Source organism: Miscanthus floridulus, chromosome 8, assembly GCF_019320115.1.
Source record: "Miscanthus floridulus cultivar M001 chromosome 8, ASM1932011v1, whole genome shotgun sequence".
Lineage (NCBI taxonomy): Eukaryota > Viridiplantae > Streptophyta > Magnoliopsida > Poales > Poaceae > Miscanthus > Miscanthus floridulus.
The window spans coordinates 126642182-126651797 of NC_089587.1; the positions used below are offsets into that span (position 1 = coordinate 126642182).

A 9616-nucleotide genomic window follows, 5' to 3' on the forward strand; every position below is an offset into this window, starting at 1 on the left:
CCGAAGGTTTCCTTGATGGACTCCCATATCTCACGAGCGGTTCCCTTGATGTTTACTTGTTTCATCAAATCAAAGCTTAAAGCATCCATTAGAAAACAACAAGCATGTGCATCAAATTCAAAGAGAACTCTTTGAGCTTTGGTGAGATTTCTATGGTCCAGGACATGGGTGAGACCACTTGTGACAACCCACCAAAATTTAGGTCCCTTTGCATGAAAATGATCAAGCATGTGATTTTTCCAAAGTGCAAAGTTTGTGCCATCAAAAATATGTGCCTCACAAACATCTAGCCCATTAGACGCCATCCTCTCGGGTCGGTGAAGACTACAAATGAGAGATCTAGCTCTGATACCACTTGTAAGGTCGAGAGGGCGGACTAGAGGGGGGTGAATAGTCTTTTCTAAAATTAATCGTGTCAGCTAACCAAAACAAGTGCGGAATTAGAACTATTGGTCTAGCCAAGACTACACTCCTCTATCTATGTTCACTAGCACCTTCCAAAGATACTAATCAAGCAACAAAGGTGCCAGACTAGCTAGAGCTCACCTAACCAATTCTAGGAGCAAGGTCACACAAACCTATGCCACTAGTACTTTAAGCAACAAGAGAGCTCCTACACATGCTAGTAAGCAAAAGCACAAAGCCACCTAATGCTCACTAGCAATGCTCAATAACAAGGCAACCAATGCCAAATTAGAGAGCGCAAATACTTAGCTACACAAACTAAGCAAAGTGACTAACAAGGTTACACAAACCAAATTAGCCATGCAAGGGAGCTACTTCTATGCTACACAAGCAAGAAGGTAACTAGTAAGCTACACAAGCTAACTAATTACAAAAGCAACTACACAAGCACAATGTATATGAAAGTAATTACAAGCTTGTGTAACGAGGATGCAAACCAACAGGAGGAACAAGGTTGACACGGTGATTTTTCTCCTGAGGTTCACGTGTTTGCCAACATGCTATGTCCCCGTTGTGTCAACCGCTCACTTGGTGGTTCGGCGGCTAATTGGCATCATCCGCCAAGCCCGCACGTCGAGCACCGCAAGAACCTACCCCGAAAGTGAGGGTATCTCAATGACACGCTCAACTAGAGTTGCTCTTCGTGGCTCCTGCGGGGCGAGCACAATGCCCCTCACAAAGCTCTTCTCCGGAGCAACGCACAAGCTTCTTGTAGGCTTCGATGGAGACCACCACCAAGCCATCTAGGAGGTGGCAACCTCCAAGAGTAACAAGCACCACTGGCTTGCAACTCAATCACCTAGTGCCACTCGATGCAACCTCATGATGCAATCGCACTAGAATCGCTCTCTCACACAATCGAATGATACTATCAAGTATATGGGAGATGGAGGGCTCCCAAGCACTACTACACAAGCCACCAAGGCTCTAATGTGCTCAGCTCTTCAAAAGCTCTCAGCCAAAGGCTGACCACCACTTCTATTTATAGCCCCACGGGCTAAACTAGCCATTACCCCTTCACTAGGTGTTTTTGGGTTGACCGAACACAGCACCGGACACTGCACCGGACGCACCGATCATGAATACCGGACGTGTCCGATCGCTATATCAGACATGTCCAGTAGCTGCCAGATAGCCACATGTCCCACTGTTGTCTCCAACGGCTCTCTGACAAGATGACCGGACGCTCAGCACCAAAATGACCGGACACTCAGCCACTGCGTCTGGTCGAGTCTAGTAAGCCTCCAGGGCCGACCGGACACGACTGTTAGAAGCTGACCGAACGCTGAGCCTCAGCGTCTGGTCGAGTACAGTAAGCACCCACGGACGACCGGACGCGTTCGGTCACACCGGACCGGACGCTGCCAGCGTCCAATCAACTATTCCACCAAACACCAATTTTGCTGATTCACACCGGACGCGTCCGGTGTGGCGACCGGACGCGTCCGGTCGCTGAGTATGTCACCAAATACCGGACGTGTCCGGTCACCATACTGGACGCATCCGGTCACTTTGTAACCAACGCGACTAACTCGTTTTCAACTCTATCTTCTTCACCCTTGCTAAAATGTGCCAACCACCAAGTGTATCACCTTGTGCACATGTGTTAGCATATTTTCACAAACATTTTCAAGGGTGTTAGCCACTCAACATGCCAGGCCACTCGATCCTAGCGACGATGCACAGTTAGATCACTCGAGTGGCACTAGATGACCGATATGCAAACAAGTTTGCCCCTCTTGATAGTATGGCCATCTATCCTAAACTCGGTTATAAACTTCTCTACACACCTATGACCGGTGAAATGAAATGCCCTAGGTTATACCTTTGCCTTGTGCATTCCATTTCATCTCCTCCAATGTCGATGCAACACATGCACCAAAACAATCAACAATGATATGATCCACTTCATATCATCACATGATCATATTGGTTCATCGATCTTGACTTCACTTGCTTTTCACCATTGCCTTCATCCATCGGCGCCAAGTCTTGCTCAAGCTTCACTACCACATGGTCCATTGCTCTAAAGCCTCTGACTTGCCCTTCACGCTTGCAACCGGTCCATCAAGCCAAGTCTTGTCTTGATCTTCTCCACCTTGATCACATGACTCAATGTCATGTCTCATGTGCAATGAGCTCCTTCATCATGACATGTGTGAGCTTTGCAACATCTCCAAGCCATTTTCACCTTCATGGCATATGTTGCTCACACACATGTACATGTGGACTAATTACCTGTGTATCTCACATAAACACAATTAGTCCACCTAGGTTGTCACTCAATTACCAAAACCACACAAGGACCTTTCACTCCTCCACTGAGTGTGAAGGCGCCTCCACGCAACATGTGCGCAGAGGTACGATCGAAGAGAGGCGAAGAAGTCCCTGAGAAGCGGGTGAGGGGAGTCCCCGAGTAGCAGGCGGCGGGAGTCCCTGAGCCGTAGGCAAAGGGAATCCTAGAGCGGTGGGCGGAAGAAGTCCAAGAGCAGCGGGCGGAGGAAGTCCAAGAGCAGCGGGTGGAGGATAGGCCGACGGTGGAGAAGGTGGGACCTCCACCCCAGAGCACGGGAGTTGACCCCATGGCTACGCCTGGGGGCTCGAGTAGGCCACGCCGGTTCAAGAAATTATTTCGACAAACCAAACCATAAGTATCCTTGCCTTGGAGTTACTTTGCCATCGTTCCTTATCCTTTTTTGGTGATTGATGAGCTGATCTGATGCAGAGCAAGGCATACAGAGGATCCAACCCCGCCTATCTAGACTAACGAGCAGCCAAAGGCTAGCCCTAGGGTGGAGGAGATGCTAGTGGACCCCATCCTAGAGTCCCCTAGTGCTCAGTAGCCTGTGGAGGAGTCAACTGCCCCTTCTACTGGACTTGGTGGTGATGAACGGTTGGCATCAATAGTGGGAACCGCTGGGTCCTCAGGAGCAGAGGCTAGAGTTGCCAGCGTCATACTAGATTCTAGAGCGGAGAAGCCTGCGGTGCCATAAGAGTAGATGACACTCCCTAAGGCATCGGAGGGTGTGGTCAGACATGCTATCCGACTATCGAGCCCCTAGGTGGTGCCTATAGCTACCGCAGAGGAGGATGAGGTGGAGGAGATCGAGAGTGATGGACCATGACCCCAAGCTATACGAACCCTCCAAAAGCGCGGTGATGAGGTAGTGGTTGTCGAGGAGGAGGACACCACCAGGGAGCTCAGGAGACTAGAGTCTGCCCTTGCTAGGGTAATGAATCAGATCAAGGTTAGTACTATGTCTGGAATGCTCCTCCTTGATGTTGGAGACTGGAGTTCTTCTTCATAATCTTGGCATTTTTGCATGGGATAACTCAGACTGCCAAGCAGCGGCGCTAGCTAATAAAGAGGATGGAGTCCCTCACCAAGGAGAATGATAAACTCAAGGAGGTGATGAACCTTATGGAGAGAAACATCTAGAGGGCCCAGCGTGAGCGAGACCTTGCTGAGTCCAATGCATGGGACCTAAAATACTAGAAGGGGGTCCTATCCAAGCAGCTGGTGGCTGTGTTCGAGTAGCTATGAGGCAAGTCTAAGTAGCTGGCGGATGCTTCCATGCAACTGGAGCAAAAATCTGAGCAACTCAGAAGTGTATCCGAGCAGAAAGCAGGTATGGCGTATTGGCAAATGTGCTTTTGTTATGCTAAACAACCATATTTTTGGTGATGACTGTTGTTCTTGTAGAGCAAGACATGGAGCTCAACCAGATGCGCCAGGCCCTCAAGCAACTCTGAGAGGAGAAGGCAAAGGAGATAGGGCGAGCAGACAAACTGGCCGAGGAGCTGAACGGTGAGTACTTCCTGGTCAGAGTTACTGCTAAAGTAGTTTCCTTGCTTGAAGTAATTCCCTGAGCCTGATAGTAGGTGACGTAGTCACATGGTGCCAGGGTTAGAAAGTAGAAGAAAGGTAGAAGACTGGCCGAGCAGGCAACCAGTCCACGGGCGGAGTCTTGAATTGAAAAGCACACATTCACCACAAGGTGAAGTGTGCCCACTCAGTCCCCGAGCCTACTGGAAGATGAAGAATGAATCTTGTAGCAGGGTCAAAGGAAAAGAAGTATGAAAGCTTGCCGATGTCATCTGACATGCGCATATCAAGACCCTAGACCTGCTGCCCAAGATCAACACCCTAATCCGAATAGCATGGAGCAGCTTGATAGCACACTGATGAGACATAGCAAGATCCGACCACCAAGGGAGTCCTCAGGTTAGCTAGCAATGTCCGAGCACCGAGGAGTCCCTGGCGTAGCTGGCGATGTCCGAGCATCGAGGAGTCCCCGGCGTAGCTGGCAATGTTTGAGCACCGAGGAGTCCCCAGCATAGCTGGCGATGTCTAAGCACCGAGGAGACACGGCGTAGCTAGCAATGTTCGAGCACCGAGGAGTCCCTGGTGTAGCTGGCGATGTTCGAGCACTGAGGAGACATGGCATAGCTGGCGATGTTCGAGCATCGAGGAGACACAGTGTAGCTAGCGATGTCTAAGCATCGAGGAGTCCCTGACATAGCTGGCAATGTCCAAGCACCGAGGAGTCCCCGATGTAGCTGGCGATGTCCAAGCACCGAGGAGTCCCCAGCGTAGCTAGCGATGTCCAAGCATCGAGGAGACACGGCGTAGCTGGCGATGTTTGAGCACCAAGGAGACACAGCATAGCTGGCAATGTCCAAGCATCGAGGAGTCCCCAGCATAGATGGTGATGTCTGAGCACCGAGGAGTCCCTGGCATAGCTAGCGATGTCTGCAAGGTGAAGTGGGGTGAAGTGTGCCCACTTAGTCCCCGAGCATGAAGAATCCGAGCGCCGAGGAGTAACCGACATAGCTGGTGATGTCCGAGCACCGAGGAGTCCTCGGCATATCTGGCGATGAAGTAAGAGCAACGAACAGTCAGGTCAACTAGTCAGTGGCGAAGTGAGCATTGAGTAGAAACAACCGGCGAGCAATCCGATCAACTGGTCGGCGACAAAGTCCATGAACCTAGCAGTTCGACTAGTTGATTGGTGGAGAAGTCCGAGCACCAAGTGGTCTGATCACCTAGATGATGATCCTGTAATACAAATATGTAGAACGGGTAGTACATGATGTAAAAATATATGAACTCTGGAGAAAAATCAGCAATGACGATGAAATAGCATATGTAGCTCAATGATTAGTTTGTGTGAAGATGTATTTATATTTAATATAAACCGCTCAAACAGTTAGTGTGTAGCTGAGTCTCTAGCCCTAGCTAGCCCGTTAACCATAACGCAGAGCGTGGAGCCCGTGTGCATGTAGGAAGAACAAAGCATCGCTAAGGAGCCACTGCCGACCACCCATAACGCAGAGGGCAGACGCTCGTGTATGTGTAGGGAGGAGCCAAAGATAGGGCCGTCTTTGGGACATCCAAGCATCAACATGACTGTTCGGGGGTTCAAAAAATCATTTGGAGAGCAAACATGGAGAAAACAGCTCGGAGAAACATTATGGCGATATACGAAGATTGGAGAATATTTAGAAAAATATTAAAGCATGACTTAGCTTTAGAAAGAATGTCTGGTCGGTGGTGTATGGCTTTATCTGGTTGGTGACATGGGCAACTCGCTTAGCGGCTCACTTGACGGCTAGAACGAAGTTGATCTCGTGTGGGAGTAGGACGGACGTAGTCGGAGCTTGGCGGTGTTAATCCATGTACAAAGACATGTGCCGTGGTTGTCGAAGGATGTCGACGCGATCCGTTGAGTTGCCGTGAAGGATGTTGATCTTGAGTTACGCCATCTGGTTCATTAGGGATCAACGCGCATGAGCCCTTACCTAGCGTGTCAACTATCAATAGAATATCGTCGGTAGTCCTCCGAGGGGTATCCCATGAAGGTAGATTGATCGGCAGAGAAGCGTGTGAACAAGAACGAGAAGGCAATAGAGACACACGAGTTAGACAAGTTCAGGTCATTAGTATGATGTAGTACCCTACTCCTATGGTCTGTTGGTTTGTATTAGCTATCGTATGATATTACGTGTGTTTGGAGGGGGTCCCTGCCCACCTTATATAGTTCGGGGGGTAGGATTACAAGTCGGTTAGATTTGAGAGATCCCCGAAAAGTAATAACAGGTTATAGAAATCTTGGGATCATACGTATCCTAACAGATCTCGTAGTATCTTCAGGATATCTTCCCGATGTCTTGCAGGAGGCACCAAGCAGAGTCATGCCCCGCAAGGCTTCGTCTTGTGGGTAGGCCACCCCTAGGGGCATAGCCCATGTGGTCTGTCGTGGGTATCCGGGGTTGTACCCCCCCACAATGATAGTTAACAACCATTTTAAACCATCAATATAATATGCATAAAGGCATAAATATGATCACCAACAAAGGTCTAGGGGTTTAAACTAATAAATTCTATGAGTTTTGGTGAATCTATATTTTCTGTAGGGTTTAACCAGAAAACCGTCAAGGTGGACCTACATGTTAGATTTAATTGCACTTATCTACCATGAAACAGACACTAGATGGTTCTAGAGGACACCAGAAGACACCATGCCGAGGCAGAGAGGCAGAGGCTACCAGGTGGGGTTAGCCGGCCCCACCTATAGGCCGCCTAGTCCCTGCGCCCACCTGTGGGTCTCCACGTTGCAATGTCGGTTCTCCACTGCCTCTTAGGTTTCATCTACGCTGTTCCTTAAGTTGGTTTGATCTAAGGGCTCATGTTGGATGCTCTAGCCTATATATACTAGCCCCTACCACCCCCAGGCATAACACATCAAGTCATTTGAGAAGACAAAAACCCTAATTACCCTCAGAGCTCCATCAATTCTAGGGCATAGCAAGTTAGGTTAGATTTAGAGGGAGGCAAGCAGGCTTCACTTGGATTTCCGATCATGTCAAGAGCATGGTTTGGTATAATCATTGTACCCCCTCTCTTTTGTATTTCCATTATTTTTATATGCTTACTACAATTGTTATGACAATATTAGTATTCATCTTATTCATGTTCTTTGTCATATTGCTCATCATCTACTTTGATTATATACTTAGTATAACTAGTTTATTATTATGTTTATGCATAAGTACGAAAAGTGCTCGCTCCAAAGTACATGGGGTGAGTGGTCGACATTGTGTAAGCGTGGTGCTTATATGTTGTTTACCTATAGATATACCCTATATTCCGGGCCATGTGGTAGATCATGGATGTGACACTCCTATTGAGTCCTTTATAGTCCACTCCCCGAATATAGGTATACAAGTAGGATCTAGTTACGAAGGAAGACAAGCTCTGTTCTTAATCTTCCTTAGTAATATCCCTTATGTGTAGATATAAAGATGATCTTAGCCATGATTACTAGGCGTAATTGCACTAATCAATGTATGCTTTGACTTATAATTAAGAATGACCTAGGAATTATTCCTCTAATATTCTACCTGACCATGCTAATGCCATAGAAAGGAGTACTCTGAGTGATTTATCATTATTGATGATCAATACTTATCATATATATATATCTTATCCTTTGACTTACCCCTGCTATGAGTAGAATATTGGTTATGGTTCACTTCTCCATCAATAGTATAAGTTATCAATACTTGTCCATGCTAGACCTTCACTATGGTAAAATATAAATAACGATACCAGGAATACTCCTGAGTGAAGTGCTACAATGGTATAAATATATGTGTGCTTGCAGATTCCTTTTCATTCATATGTCTTTATATTCTTTCTAGTCACATAAAATGATAAAGAACTACTTAGTATCATTCTAGTAGTGATGTTAGGCAGTACCAACAAGCATCTCTGGCACCATCACTAGGGATGACAACCTAGTAAACTAATGTTAGGAGACATAGGTAATTAATAGGTGGCTACTAAAACAAGTGACAAGTTAATAAATACCAACAAGCATTTCTGGTGCTGTTGCCGGGGACTAGATTCAACTCTGTTCTTAGTAACGATGCTAAGGAATGTCAACAAGCATTTCTGGCACCATTGTCAGGGAAGGTAACTAGACAAAGGAAGTATTGATAAACTTATGCTTATTGATGTGATCGAGATAAACCACTGACCTTTGCTCAAACAGGCTTACCCTTGTTTTGTCTACATGTGTATCTTATGCAGGGTAATGTATGATCGGTTTTAACCTTCCAACAAACTACGTTCAAGATCCCAAAGCATTAATCAGGAGAACTAGAGCCAAACTCAAGAATGTCTCAGCTTCAGAATCGGAAGACAACCGGATAAGGTGAAGCTTAACACCAGAATTTGAAGCCATGGCTGACAAGACTCTTCATGAATTCTCTGCTCCAACCACTGCCAACATCCGTACTGACCTAATGTCAATGTTGGAGATGATGGATTCAAGCTCAAGCTAGCTCTCATCAACATGGTGCAAGCTAGCTAGTTTTGTGGAAAGGCACATGAAGATGCAAGTGCACATCTCCAACACTTTCTAGAGATCTGTAGCACTTTCACCATCAAAGGAGTAACCAAGGACACCATACTACTTCACCTCTTCCCATTCTCACTTTTGGAGAAGGCAAAGCAATGGTTCTACGCCAACAAAGATAGAAATACTACATGGGATAACTGCTCCACTTCTTTTCTAGCAAAGTTCTTTCCCACAGGCAAGACAAATGCTTTGTGTGGGAGAATTTTAAGTTTTCAGCAACAACATGACGAATTTGTCCCTAAGGCATGGGAACGCTTTCAAGACTATATTACAGAATGTCCTCATCATGGGATGGAAAATTGGCTACTCATGTAGACCTTCTACCATGGGTTAACCAACAGTACCCATGAGACTATGGATGCTGCTGTCGGAGGTGCATTTCTATCACTCACACTTCCAACTGCAACAGCTCTTGTAGAAAAGATGGCCTCCAACCAAGGATGGAATGAAGAATGAGTTTAGACCCGCAATAGGGGTGGAGGTATGCATCAACTCAAGGATGTAGACATGTTGTCTACCAACATGGACCTGTTGATGAAGAAGCTCGAAGATCGAGCTAATGAGAAGAAAGAAATCATGCACATTCATAATTCCCGCATCACATGTGAAGAGTGTGGAAACACTGGGCATTCAGGGGACAACTACCCTGAAACCCATGAGGATGTTAACTTCGTCAACAACAACTACTATCGTCCTCAACAAAATCAAGGATGGAACCAGCAACA

At 46.8% G+C, this 9616-nt stretch overlaps 1 non-coding gene across 1 annotated transcript; it reads right to left on the reverse strand.

Annotated features, from left to right (window-relative positions):
• Window positions 1-9075: 9075 nt before the first annotated feature.
• On the reverse strand, window positions 9076-9184 carry LOC136478752 (small nucleolar RNA R71). Its single transcript, XR_010764464.1, has one exon. It is a non-coding gene; the product is annotated as a small nucleolar RNA R71 (small nucleolar RNA).
• Window positions 9185-9616: the final 432 nt, after the last annotated feature.